We start from the raw sequence: 12,615 nt of genomic DNA, 5'->3' as shown, positions 1-12,615 counted from the left end.
GAGACGCGTGTCCGTGGCCCAGAGTCGCATAAAGTATATATAATCTCTTATTACAAGTACGACAAAAGCGACCCGACCGCCATATGCTGCCCTGCCACGCCCCCACCCCATGACCACCCACTCGAGCAACCCATCCGTAATCTTGGTCTCCCATTCACTGCAGGCAGTCCGAATCTCCGGGCCCGAATTTATTGCCCCTGCAGTGCAATGCGAACTGGGAAATGTGACTTGGAAGCGGGGAGTGCAACAAGCGCTGGCTCGGAAAAGTATTTATAACTAAGGCATAATGAACTCATATTTTATAACCGCGTTTATTAACCCATTGATAACCAGGCCCTCCGAAGAATTTATGCGTCTGTCTCTGGTCAACCCATTTAAGGGGGTTGACAGATAGCCAAGCAGGGCGCTCTGTGTGTGTGTGTGGGGGGAGGGGGGGACGCAGTGCGTCTATCGGGCTATCGGAGGCAGTCCTAAGCAGGCGGGTCTCGTGACAAATAAATGTCATATTAATGTCACAAAACCCACAAGCAGAATTGATTCGCTGCGGTACTTGGACCCCAAACGCATGTATTCAAATCCCTGTGCTGCCAAACTCAAGAAATGGGTGGGCTGTCTTTGGAGATGAACGTTTAAGATGAACTAAGTTAGGATTATAATTATGTTAGTGATATATATTATACATATATTTATTATAGGAAAAGAATCAAACGCTAAGGATAATATAGAAAAAAAGTTATAATTAGTCCTAAGATATTAACTATTAACTATTAACTAAAAAAAACATTATTTATAGATGCAAGCATGTTAAGCTATGTGGATTAGGCCTTAAATCCCATATGTAATAATCCAATCTCATTCGATATATTTATATACATTTCCGGTCTGATTCGTGTCACGCTCTCATCCCTAAGTCCTCCAAGTATGTGCTTATCCTGCTTCAAAGACTTCGTGAATGGCTTTAATGGCAGTCGCTTTATTTTGGGAATATCTGCGATAAGCATGTATTATGTTTTTGGGATAGCCGTGAAGAGCTGCCTTGTTTTTTGCTTGAGCCAGGACTACTGGATTAGGAAAACTACTGGTTATCACAAAACAAATTGTTCTCAGATATTAAGAAAGAAATTATGGGATAATGTGAGCGTAGACAGGCCATTGGGAATTGGAAACGTCTTCATTCAGCCATCGATGACTCGCATTACCCATTGTTCATTTTCGTATTTGGCCAATTGTTTCAGGTGCTACTTGTGTGGCTTCGTGGATCGGCTGCTTCAGTTCGGGTTACCCAATTTCTGAATAAGCGAAACAAAAGGGAAAGCCGAGACCTATTGACCGCCTGCCAATTTCACGTTAATAATACCCGTAAAACGAGCCAATCCCCTAATGAAGACCTCCGTTCCCAGTCCACCTGCTTCTAGCTGTGATTCTGCAAAGAAGGAGAGAATAGCTAAGCCGTGACCAGGATGACCGGATCGAAACGTATTGTTCTCGGCTGATAGGAACGCGTGTGGTGGTCGACCCAACAGACAAAAGAAAGCAAACACACAGCTACAGACAATAAATAAACAATGGATCTGTTTAAGGACTGCTACCTCATGTTCCCTAACCCCGACCAACTGACTTTCCTTTGCCCACAGGACATGCGTTTTAAATTTGTCGCCTGCATAAATTTTCCATCCGCCTTCGATTATTCTTTCGCATCCATTGTTGTCCTTTCTCGAGCTCTCGAGTGCGTGTTTGGCCTAACAAATTTCTAGCTAATGCCTATTTCCTTTCCCTGGGCTCGCCTTATCCTATCCAATATCCAATATTGTGTAAACAAATGATGGCTGTAGGTGTCGCCTTACAGTTTCCTCTGTCATACCATCCTTTCCCCTCCAGAAACTCTGCGTGTGTCTCATAGATCATGTCTCAGTGGTAGCAGCCTGTTGGATTCGGTTCCGCCCATATCTTGTGCTATCGTGTACTGACGAATTGCTAGGGATAAACACAATTTCTGGAAATAATAGATATAGTTTCAATAATAAGCAATACCTTTCCAATGACTAAATTCAATCAGGTGTTATAATGATTATAATAATAGACGACAGCTATCTGAAATTGCACCGTAAAATGCCATAGAAAGTGGTATAGAAAGAGTGTAATATTAATGGGTATCTTATATTCCATGCATCTAGCGTGCTTTGAAAAAATTCCAGCTTGCTTGAGTCAGTTGACAGTTGCCGGCAGCTGTTCATGACCATTATCATTCTGTGTTTATCTGTCTCCGAATGCGGGTGAACCTATTGACACAATTGTTTTTCGCCCGGAGGAGACCAACCAGGGGTTGGACCTTCCTCCTTGGGACCTTTGACAGGCGGACAATTTGCGCCATTGTCTATCCCTGGGCTATTTTTAATTATTTGTATTATGTTTCAGTTGTCTCCGTTGATGCATTTCAAGTGTAGCCATATCCTCAACCTCTCCTCATTCCCATAAATTTCTCCTCGTTAATGGCATTGGAAATTAATGTACTGCTCGTTGAGGTTGGGCAGATAGATAGATAGATAGTTACATAGATATATAGATAGATGGCAGCTTTTCCAATATTTGCGCCTGCTTTGAGTTCGGTTTCACTTACATACATGGTGGTCTATCGCACTTATGAGGGATCTAATGCGGTTACTGTGTTAGGTCAGTTGGGTCAAGTACTTTCCCAAACGACTTTCCCTTCGATTGCAGCTGCCCGAATCTGAGACCTTGGCTTTCAATTATTCAACCTTCAGCGAATTACCATCCGTTTTTATCCACGAGCGTCTGGGGCGCTTAATGCCTTCAAAATTGCCAAGAGCCATGGGAAGGAATTAGGCTTTATTGCCAGATAATTTCATTATTTAGCCAAAACATAATCAAATGTGCCCATAACCATATCCATCACCGCATCTACCCCATGCACACATCGTACAATTAATTTCATAAGCCGGTGAAAACGTGCCGAGGCAAAGGCAAAAAATCACACAAAAAATATATATATCTGATAAACCAAGAGGTGCTAAAAAGGCGGAGGGTTGGGATTTGGGATTTTCGGGCAGGACCAAAAAGCCGTACAGAAATTATACATAATCCCGTCGTGCAATCAGCGTGTAAATTATAAGGGACGAAGCCTGTGCCAAAAGACCGCAAAACTTGCCAGCGGTCCTGAAAATAAAGTAATGCGAAATAATCCTCGGTTTGTTATCACACACACACCAGTACACAGGGAGAAAAAACCTAGCCCAGCACGACGCCGTGTGCCACACAAAAGCCTAATATTGCCGAGGGTCGGGGAAGACTGGAAAATGCAAAGTGGAAAGTGGAAAGCGGCAAGCGCAGCCACGATATGGAGACAGGATATTTACACAGCGTACAATATTTGCTTACCGTATGTGGGCGCATCCTTAATCTCGTGCATGTAATTCGAGCAAGGCAATAGATTTTCCACAGTACGGTTCTCAATCGTAAGGAAAGGATGTGCACAGATTCTTTCTTAAAATATATTCATCTTCATAATATTCTATTACATTATAGTTCTCTGTCTTAAATTTGTATTTCCATATATTACTACTAGTTGTTATTCGCTTGCATCACATAGAAAATCTTACATAACTTACCGTACATCTACGTACATAGTAAGCTGTACACTTTCGAAACGCACTGTAGGCCCGTACGTATTGAAAACCTATGTGTCCTCCCGCCAAAAAGGGGATGATATATGCTGTTTGCAGTACTCTGGCATCGGTGAAAGGCGATCAGATGTGGGCGGAGTTCGATAACAGGCAAGATATTTATTGAGCACCAAACTTAATTGGTGGTTAGAAACGGCTTAGCTTCAATAAAATGGCGCAACCGAAATCTAACGACATGAATGAATTTAACTGGAGGAGATCGGTGGTGAGATAAGATTCAATTCCAATTGATTAAGGGAAGTCTTCAATTGCTGATTGTGAAAGACTAAATTGAAGTAGAGAAAGTATTTAGTTTGGCATGGCTAGCAATTAGGTAAATACATACATATATAGAGTTTGGGAATATAAACAGAGCTCTTACACACAAAACCCACTTCAATTGGTGCGTATTTAAATGGTGCTCTGAACACACTTTTTGAAATACCCTCCAAACAGGATTCCGTCGCGCAGTACTCAGCAAGGATTCCCTCAAAGGATCCCCCTCATTATCCGGTTAAGTGTATAGCCTTCGATAGGCGTCCAATGCTCTTTCACTTGTAAGCCCTCTTTCGTATTTCTCCTCTCTCTCATTTTTTGTCTGCAACAAAATCAGTTTATAATGGTTTTAATGAAATTTTTTATCTTTTGTTGGGCACAAACACACACACATACCCACGCTGCCGAGGCGAGGCGATGAAAAGCCGCATTGTCATCAATTTTGCCTTTGAAAGGAAAATCACAGTGGACTGGATGGCATGGGCAGGGGGGAAGGGACTGACAAGGCAATATCCTTTTGCCACCCGTTTTTACGGCTTCATAGTTTATGTTGTGCACCATTTTTTTGTTTAATTTATGCACAATTTTGCTCAGCCGTGAGTGCTTAGGATATGGTTTTTGTGAGCCGGCGAACAACAAGTAGGTCATTGTCACTAAATAGTTGCGGCAGCACAGGCAATTGCCCAAGGGTAGAACCTCCAAAAAAATAAACCCATCCGGCCCTTTAAATCCGATTATGTGCGCATGCAACAATTTGAACAATTTGGTGACCTGAAATGGATTAACGCTTCAATGGGAATTCATTTTCGGGCGAATGAAGCGGGCCATACTCCGAATCCTTTTCCAATCAATTGTTCACAACGCTGGCTGGCAAAGTTTCGTGTTTCATCGCTGTCTGAAATTTGAGCTCGAGTAATTCTTCAAAACATCCCAGATACAAGATACAAGATACGTATTTATTTGAGCTCGCAAATCCGCTCATAATTCGTGGAAGTAAGATGTTAATTGAGTTATCCGAATGCACACACACCTTCAAAGGAGTCCCTGATAACTGAATCTTTTCTTCGAGTGTTGTTTTCCGCACTCGGAATTGGATTGAATTACATGGGATGACAGCTGTGTGCTTTATCGCCACTGATGGATTTATTGGATCTCAGTTCTCCCCCTTACGATTACAAAAGGTTAAACGCCATACTACCCAATGCTATGACCCCAAAACATATTTTTATTGAGCTACACATACTCTCCACCGTGACCATTCAGCATAAATATGTTCAGATATATATCTTTGCCCACACAAAATGTGCTTTCAGAGCCGAGAAGTCGAGCGTACCGAGCAATAGAGACTACTGACTTCCAACTGTGCTCCTTGCCAATCTGTCTGCTTATCCATCTATGCAAAAGAAATAACTCGTGTACCGCAGCATTTTATTGATAAACTTCTGCCCACACTCCTCTCGGAAGCCCCTCTGCCATTTCAGCCCCTTCCATTCCATTCCAATACCGAAAAGCCACACCTCATTGGACACAAACCAGCCACGTTCGGAACATGACCGCCAGACCAGGCAGGACGTCCAACTTTTTCATCACTGCAGGCCAGAAAAGCCAGACCAAGAAAGCCAACTCCGAAACAGTTTTTGCAAAAAACGAGAGGAATAAAATATTATATAAATAATGAAGAAGAACAGTGCGTTGTGGAAGTTTGAAATGTTAAGACAGACTTAATATAATCAATTTAAACCTAAAATAAGCTGCAGATGAAATCATCTCATATTGATGCATAATCCAGACAAAACTAAATAGCATTAATCCATAAAATTTAAATTTCTCAACCATTCATCGAATATTCTCAGTTTCCATTTTATATTCTCGCAATGGGCCGTAAATTTGGCCAATAAGTGCGGAGCTCCAAACTTTATGGCCGTGGGTCGGGGAGCAGCTGGAGGAGCGCCAAGTGGAAGACACCTTTTTGGAAATTGAATCGAACGTGAGCCAAAAAAATGCAACACCAGTATAAATACGATGGTGAAGTTGCTCCGTGGACATGGAGAACGGGGGACAGAAATGATTAACTGCTCAACTGCAAGCCGGGCGAGAACGAGTAATGCGAATGCGAATAATGTTGTCGCAGTCGGGTAGCTGGGTGCAAAAGAAAAATGAATTTAAATCAATAAAGTAAAATATATATATACACACACCGTTGAGTGTTGAATGTTGAATGTGTCTCAAGGAGTTTCAGCCGAGAAAAACTAATGAGCAGTGCCTACACGTTTATGGCCAAAAGCCAGAGGCAACTGGCAGGTGGCAGAGTGGCAGAGTCGCCTAGAAAGGCCAGTACGTGAGCCAGTTCGTTCGCAGCGGCTTTCAAGGAGTGTTTAATTTATGCGCCGCATATGTCGCCGTGCCACAGAATTTCCAGGTATATATACATACAATATATATGTTCCTACAGATACCATACCCATCCATGTGTGTGCCTGGATAGCGGCTCCTCGCTCCTCCGTTTCATTGGGCACGTATTCTGGTGCCCCAGAACTAGAGCTGGGCCAAAAAATTTAATTAAATTGCCGTTGCGAGCGGCACCATTACGAGTATTATTGTTTGTTATTGCCGCTTCCTGGCCACCGCTGCTCCTCTTGGCCATCTGCATTCAGTTTTGCTGGCTGGCCGGCAAGTTGCCATAAACAAGTTGCCGGAACGAGCGGGAAACTTCGAGTCAGATTACCGGGGTGTTGAACAAGTTTGCACAATGATAGTCAAATAAATTTAAATAGTGAAAAATATAATCATAATTCTCATTTAAAATTTATTTAAGTATGATTCTAGTTTTCTAGTTTAGCTTAATGATTGATTCGTAATGTTTGGAGAACAGATTTAACTCTTTTGCACACCCAATATCCTTTTTACTGATTCTGTTTTAAATATACGAAATCCTAATAAAGACGGTAGTTTGAAAATTGCGAAAAATTATTGAAGTTAGCTCTACGGATTTCCGCAATTTAAAAAGCCAAACATCAGTAGGAACTCCTGCCAGAATTGAAAGAGAGAATATGGGATGTTTAATCCGGTTGATACTCAGGCAGGCAGGCAGGCAGGCAGGCAGACTGGCAGAGACTGTACAGACACAACATTTATGGACTGGACCAGCAATCGAAGATGGTAGAGAAGCCTCATTATTCTCCGACCGCATTCAATAATCATACAGAGCACGGGAAATGGCAACGGAGGGGGCCGGGGAATGAAAACCGAACATCCCGTCCATGCATGGCACTTAGCCCCATGCCGACGGCCCAGTGGAGCCCCAAAAGAGAGGGTGCCTTAAATTATGCCAATGATTTGTTGCATAAAACCAAGTGGCAAGTGGCAATATGGCAGCAGCAAGTGGATGCCCCAAAAACGGAACCCCCAGCCGGCAAATTGTGCAACTGCAGTCGGCCAAAAGCCAGAGCTAAAACCGAAGCTGAAGTTGAAGCCAAAAATCCAGAGGCTGTGGCAGAGGCAGCAGCACGGGGCACGGTGCATGAGATTCGTAGCCAAGTCAAGTAGAGTAGTTAAGCCCCTCCAACTTGTGCTCCTTTTTGGCCGTGCTGATTTTGGCAGCAAGTGGCATGGCCACATTTGTCGGTTGAATGGAGCTGCACCACCCATTGCACCGACCACTGCGCCACTCACCACCCAACCACCCACTGCTCATTCGTCCTTGTTTCGAGTCTGCATAATTTTTATTCGAAGCCTTGGCAACGTTTCTGTTCTATTCGAGTTTGCCCATCTGCCGGTCATCCTCCTTCGGGCTCAAGTTTGGTTCCAGTTCCGGCCATCCAGTCAGCCAGCCATTCGACATCCTGGCTTTTGGACCGAGATCCTCATCCTTTCGGCCATCGGCATCGGTAATGGCCAAAAGGCAGCCGCATTGCATTGACAATGGCAAATGATTAAGTTGCTTATTCGACAAATTGATGTAGCGTTCGCTGCATCCCAAAGAGGAGATACGCGTGTGTGTGTGTGTGTGTTTTTGGCTCTGGGAGTTCGTATTTCGCCGATATAATGGCCCGACTGTCGCTGCTTTGTGCAATTGTTTCAAGCTGATGCCAAAGGGGTAAATCTGTGCGGTGAATCTGTTCATGGAGATGAGCTGGTTGGGAAAACATCACCCAGAATTACACTTAAAGGGTGCTAGAACAAACTAAGCTTGGCAAGATTTAAGCAATTTTTGACAAAATATTAACCACTGAAAACATACGATTTGTTGCTATCTTACTGACCAATAGCAGCCACACAAGAATCCAATTTATCGACGTTGACAGAGACAACCATTCGAATAACACCAATGCGACAGCGCTTGATTAAGCCAAGTTTATAAATCACATGAGTGAAACTTGTCACTGGCGGCCGCTTTAAGTTCAATTCCCCCGCCAATCGCAATCGCAAGTTCGGCCAGTGTTTTATGAGCCCTGACTGCAGAATTTAGCGTCAACACAAATAACCAGCAATAGAACCCACCGACTCACTCACTCACTCGATTCTCGTACATAGGCAGCCTGCCATACTTGCGACAATTAATCACACGGCGTCCGGCATATGTGGGAAATTTTCGGCCAACTTGCAACTTGCTAAAGGGAAACTCACAGTACTCAACAGTACTGGCCATGTGGAAATGGGAAATGGAGGTGGAAGTGGAGGTGGATGTGGATGCTCGCAAACAGTTTGCGATGAATAATGACAATTGGCAGAAAGTCAAAGGCAAAGTCAAAGGCGCCAAGCGACGAAAAGTGGCGGTGCAAAATGATAAATGAATGCAGGTGGTGTCGACCTTTTCGTTCGAAAAGGGAAGGCAGAGAGGCTAATCGATTGACAACGTTGGCAAAAAGTGGAAAAAGTTTTTAATGAATTTTCAAAGGCGTTATAATCAAAAGGAAGACGAACTTCCTACACAGCTCGCTTCCGTGAAAATCCTCCAACCACTCGAAAAGATAGACAGTCTGCGACTGGAGGCACGCCCGAGTAATTCAATAAAACTTTGCGACAAATGAAGCGGTAGCTGGAGTTGAAGGCTACACAAAAAAAAAAGCAGGGATTTAAGTTGATGGTCGAATGTCTCTTATATCAAAAGAGACTGCATACCGAACAGGAAGAATGAAATGATAACATCGAATTTTAAGGAATAAATAGTTTATAAAAAGTATCTTTATACCATCACTTTTTTTTCTGAGTGCAGCTAAAGTTGGGTAACCGTAACTCCAATCAGGCGATGGCTGGCAAATGAAAATCATTTCCTTCCATGTCATTATTATGTATTTTGAGCCAACTAGCGATGGTTTTCACTTTTCAACCATTGGATTTGACTCATCGACGCGGCTACATCTGCAGATACAGTCAGCGATAGAGCCACAGATACAGATACAGCTACAGATACTTGAAGATACATATATATGTATGCATGAGTACTGAGATAGAGCCCTTCGTTACACCACCGAGCAAACGAAATTTTCCTTTGGCGTTTGTCTGGCGTTGTATGCTTTCCGTTTCCGCTTCCTTGGCCGTTTGCAGTTTTGTTGCTGACGGTGCTGCCTCCCACTCGCTCCGCTTTTCCGAAACTCCTTTCCCATTTCGCAGCGACGGCGGCAATTTGGAGAATTTTTCACATAAAAAATAATAAGAAAAGTTGTATGCTAATGTTGTTCTCTGTTCTGTTCTGCTGCTTCGTTCCGCTGCGCGTATTGGATAAAAAAAAGAAAAGAAAAGAAATTGAAAAACAATTTTTGCATTTGGCATTTTCTCAGCGGGCGGGAAAATCGGTTAGGGTCGAGTGGAGAAAGTGGCTTAAGCAGCGCGCTGCTCTCAGCTTAAAAAACTTAAGAACTGTCTATGGCCATTCTTTAACCCTAGGGGGTACTGGAATTTAAAATCACTTAAAAACGGCCAAAAGTTTTAGGCAACATGGGAAAATGTTGACTTTTGTTACGATTGTTGCACATAATATGCAACTAAACGAACGACTTAAACTTAATGGACAGAGAATAGAAAATGACTGATAATGTGAAGTAGAATTAACTTAGTTCATTAAGAATATTAGTGAAAATATACAACTTATAGTTTACATCATTTACATCGCATTCGCATCTTAATTCCTTTCCTCTATTTATTGCCCGTGACAACCGCAGAAGAAATTAACTCTAACTTCTTCAAAAAACCCTTTTATTCCTCTCGAATTAAATCTTTAAAAGTAATTCCAAGCGACGAACTTCATCAACTTTTTAATTAGTTTTGCAATCGAAAAAAAAACTTTTTGAAGCGAGCCGAGCTGATGCAACAATCATAGGATTCGTACCAGAAGCTGGCAAACTTTGCCTCATAATTTCAAAGGTAAATATTTATTTTTCAGCTAATGCCCCGTGGCCATAATCAACAGCTTGAACATCCCAGTTGGCCAACCCGACCGCACTGAACCAAACTGGACCACGTCGCGTTCTCGACAAAGTAATCAATTTTTTCGAGGACATTCGAGGCCCCGCGACCCCCGACTTTAGCAAAGTTGGGATGCAGTTGGCCAACCCATTGCCACAACTGATGCCTACTCCCTACTCGTGGGTTCAGCCAAATATAGCTTTTTTTTTGGATAAATACTCCAAAAAGTGAAGGTATAAAAATTCGATTAATTGCACGAATGTGAATAAAAAATTTGCAATTTAATTATCGAGTTTATGAAGGAACGACAAAAGGGATTTTAGTGATAAGTGATGTTAAATGGCTCTAATTCATAGATTACATAATCAGGTCAGATCTTAGTGATATAAGTTATAAAATAATACATCTATTCGTGAGCCTTGACAGATCTGTAATCTATAATTTGGAATGATTTGCCCACTTTATATACGGGACTGGACTATTTACCTTATTAAGATTTTAAACTTGTATATAGTTAGAATGTTTTTTGACCCAAATTGTTTAGCTGTTTAGCCAATCAAAACCTGTCAGCACTGGCAACTACTCATCAACCCACGCCAGCTCATCCAACGAAAAGTTCAGACATCAGGTAGCCGCAGGGAGCGGAGAACGGTAAGCAACTGGGGAACATGGGCAACATGGGCATCATGGGGCAGGACGCAGGGGGCGGGAGGCTGGCATCCAGGATGGGGCATGGCCGATGGCATACCAAATGGCACCCAGCGGACGCCACTCTCGCTGACTGACGACCGAAATGTCGCCCCACTCTCACTCACTCGTGTTTTCCCCGCATTTCCACTTTTCCGCTTTTTCCGCTCACCGGTTGCTGGTGTTTTATGGTATTGGGCGGGGGGGTTTTCCCATTGCCGTTGCAGAAAACTTTTCCAGCAGGCTAAAAAATTGAAATGCTGCCTCACGTGCCACCAAATTTTTTATATTTGTTGATTTTTGGCTTAGAGTGTTGACCGAAAACAAAGTTCCAGTTGGCTTTTGTTTTTCAATTTCCACTTTTTTTTCCATACTCACTTTTTTTTAGCGATGGTTTCCATTTTCCGCCCATTTTTCGACTTCGGTTTCATTGCTACCCTTTTTGACGTACCAATGTGGCTTTCGTTTGTTTTGGTCGGACTAGCTCACCTTTTCTGCGCTTTTTAATAACTTAATATCCTTTGTACGCCCCTCGGTGTTCGGTGGTTTAATTTGATTGAAACGCAACTATTCGAGTTCAGCGATTTTGAGCCCTTTGATTGCGTTCCGAGTTTCTTTTGACTCCATAAATCTTTTTAGACCGCAAGGCGATTTTTATGGATATTAACTGACTGCTGGCAATTTGTTGAAAAAGTCAAAGGGATGCGCTTTTTCATCGGTGTCACTCGAGTCACGAGTTCGCTGCTCTTTCATCGATATCACTTTGAAGTTTTGAACTTTTAAGAGTTAGTTGAAAGTTTTTTGTGGCATTGGTTTCATCCTGCGTTGCAGATTGGCCACAAAGTATTTTTTGTGATATTTTTTCATAATACTAGGTTTACAGTTGGGCATTTAAATAAAGTAACTTAGCTTCATAACTAAACTGTATACAGAAGATTTTTCCAGGAATTGGTTAACGTAGCCAAAGCTGCTTTTTAAAAGGCTCTTTAGTTATCAATGATTCAAAGGTAATATTCGTTCGCTCTATAAAGAACGAGAAGAAACACTTTTTAAAATGAACTAAATTTATGCATAAAACAGGAGATTTGTGACTCAGTATAAGCCACTTTCGTGGAGGACGGGAGTCCTTGATGGTCGCGTACTTATTAGCTTTCGATTTGCGTGGTGGCTTTAGCCAAATTCCCCGCCTGTGGGCACGTGCCAAGCGGGCAGCCGACTCGGAGCGGTTTTAAAGGATCCAAGGAGGAGGATCTAAGAGGAGCAACGAAGAGGAGTAACCAAGAGGAGGCGGACAAAAACTAGTCTTCCCTCGTTGATGGTGTGACGGGCATATTAAAAAGGACGCTGCCAACATCATGTCCTCAGCATGACGTGCCAAAAACTAAGTAGTGTCAGCATGGCAATCAAAAGGCATGCCATGACCTGGTCCTTCCACTCGCCCGACCTACAATTCACGTGCAGGTGTGCGGGAAGGACCTTACCTGTGTCAGTGGATACAGTGGATAGTCCCTAAGGAGGACTTTTATGAAAACTAATAACTAATATGTACAAAATTATACAATTAAGT

The 12,615-nt window shown here is 42.7% G+C and overlaps 2 long non-coding RNA genes across 2 annotated transcripts; both read right to left on the bottom strand.

Annotated features, from left to right (window-relative positions):
• Window positions 1-3,560: 3,560 nt before the first annotated feature.
• Window positions 3,561-4,289, bottom strand: lncRNA:CR44189 (long non-coding RNA:CR44189). The gene is made up of 2 exons (NR_073804.1): window positions 4,027-4,289; window positions 3,561-3,966 (listed from the first exon to the last, which is right to left on the bottom strand). It is a non-coding gene; the product is annotated as a long non-coding RNA:CR44189 (long non-coding RNA).
• Window positions 4,290-5,728: 1,439 nt separating this feature from the next.
• On the bottom strand, window positions 5,729-6,245 carry lncRNA:CR46209 (long non-coding RNA:CR46209). The gene is made up of 2 exons (NR_133090.1): window positions 6,155-6,245; window positions 5,729-6,095 (listed from the first exon to the last, which is right to left on the bottom strand). It is a non-coding gene; the product is annotated as a long non-coding RNA:CR46209 (long non-coding RNA).
• Between the last annotated feature and the right edge of the window lie 6,370 nt (window positions 6,246-12,615).

This window comes from Drosophila melanogaster, chromosome 2L (assembly GCF_000001215.4).
Source record: "Drosophila melanogaster chromosome 2L".
Classification (NCBI taxonomy): domain Eukaryota; kingdom Metazoa; phylum Arthropoda; class Insecta; order Diptera; family Drosophilidae; genus Drosophila; species Drosophila melanogaster.
This window is presented reverse-complemented; position numbering and strand designations above follow the sequence as displayed.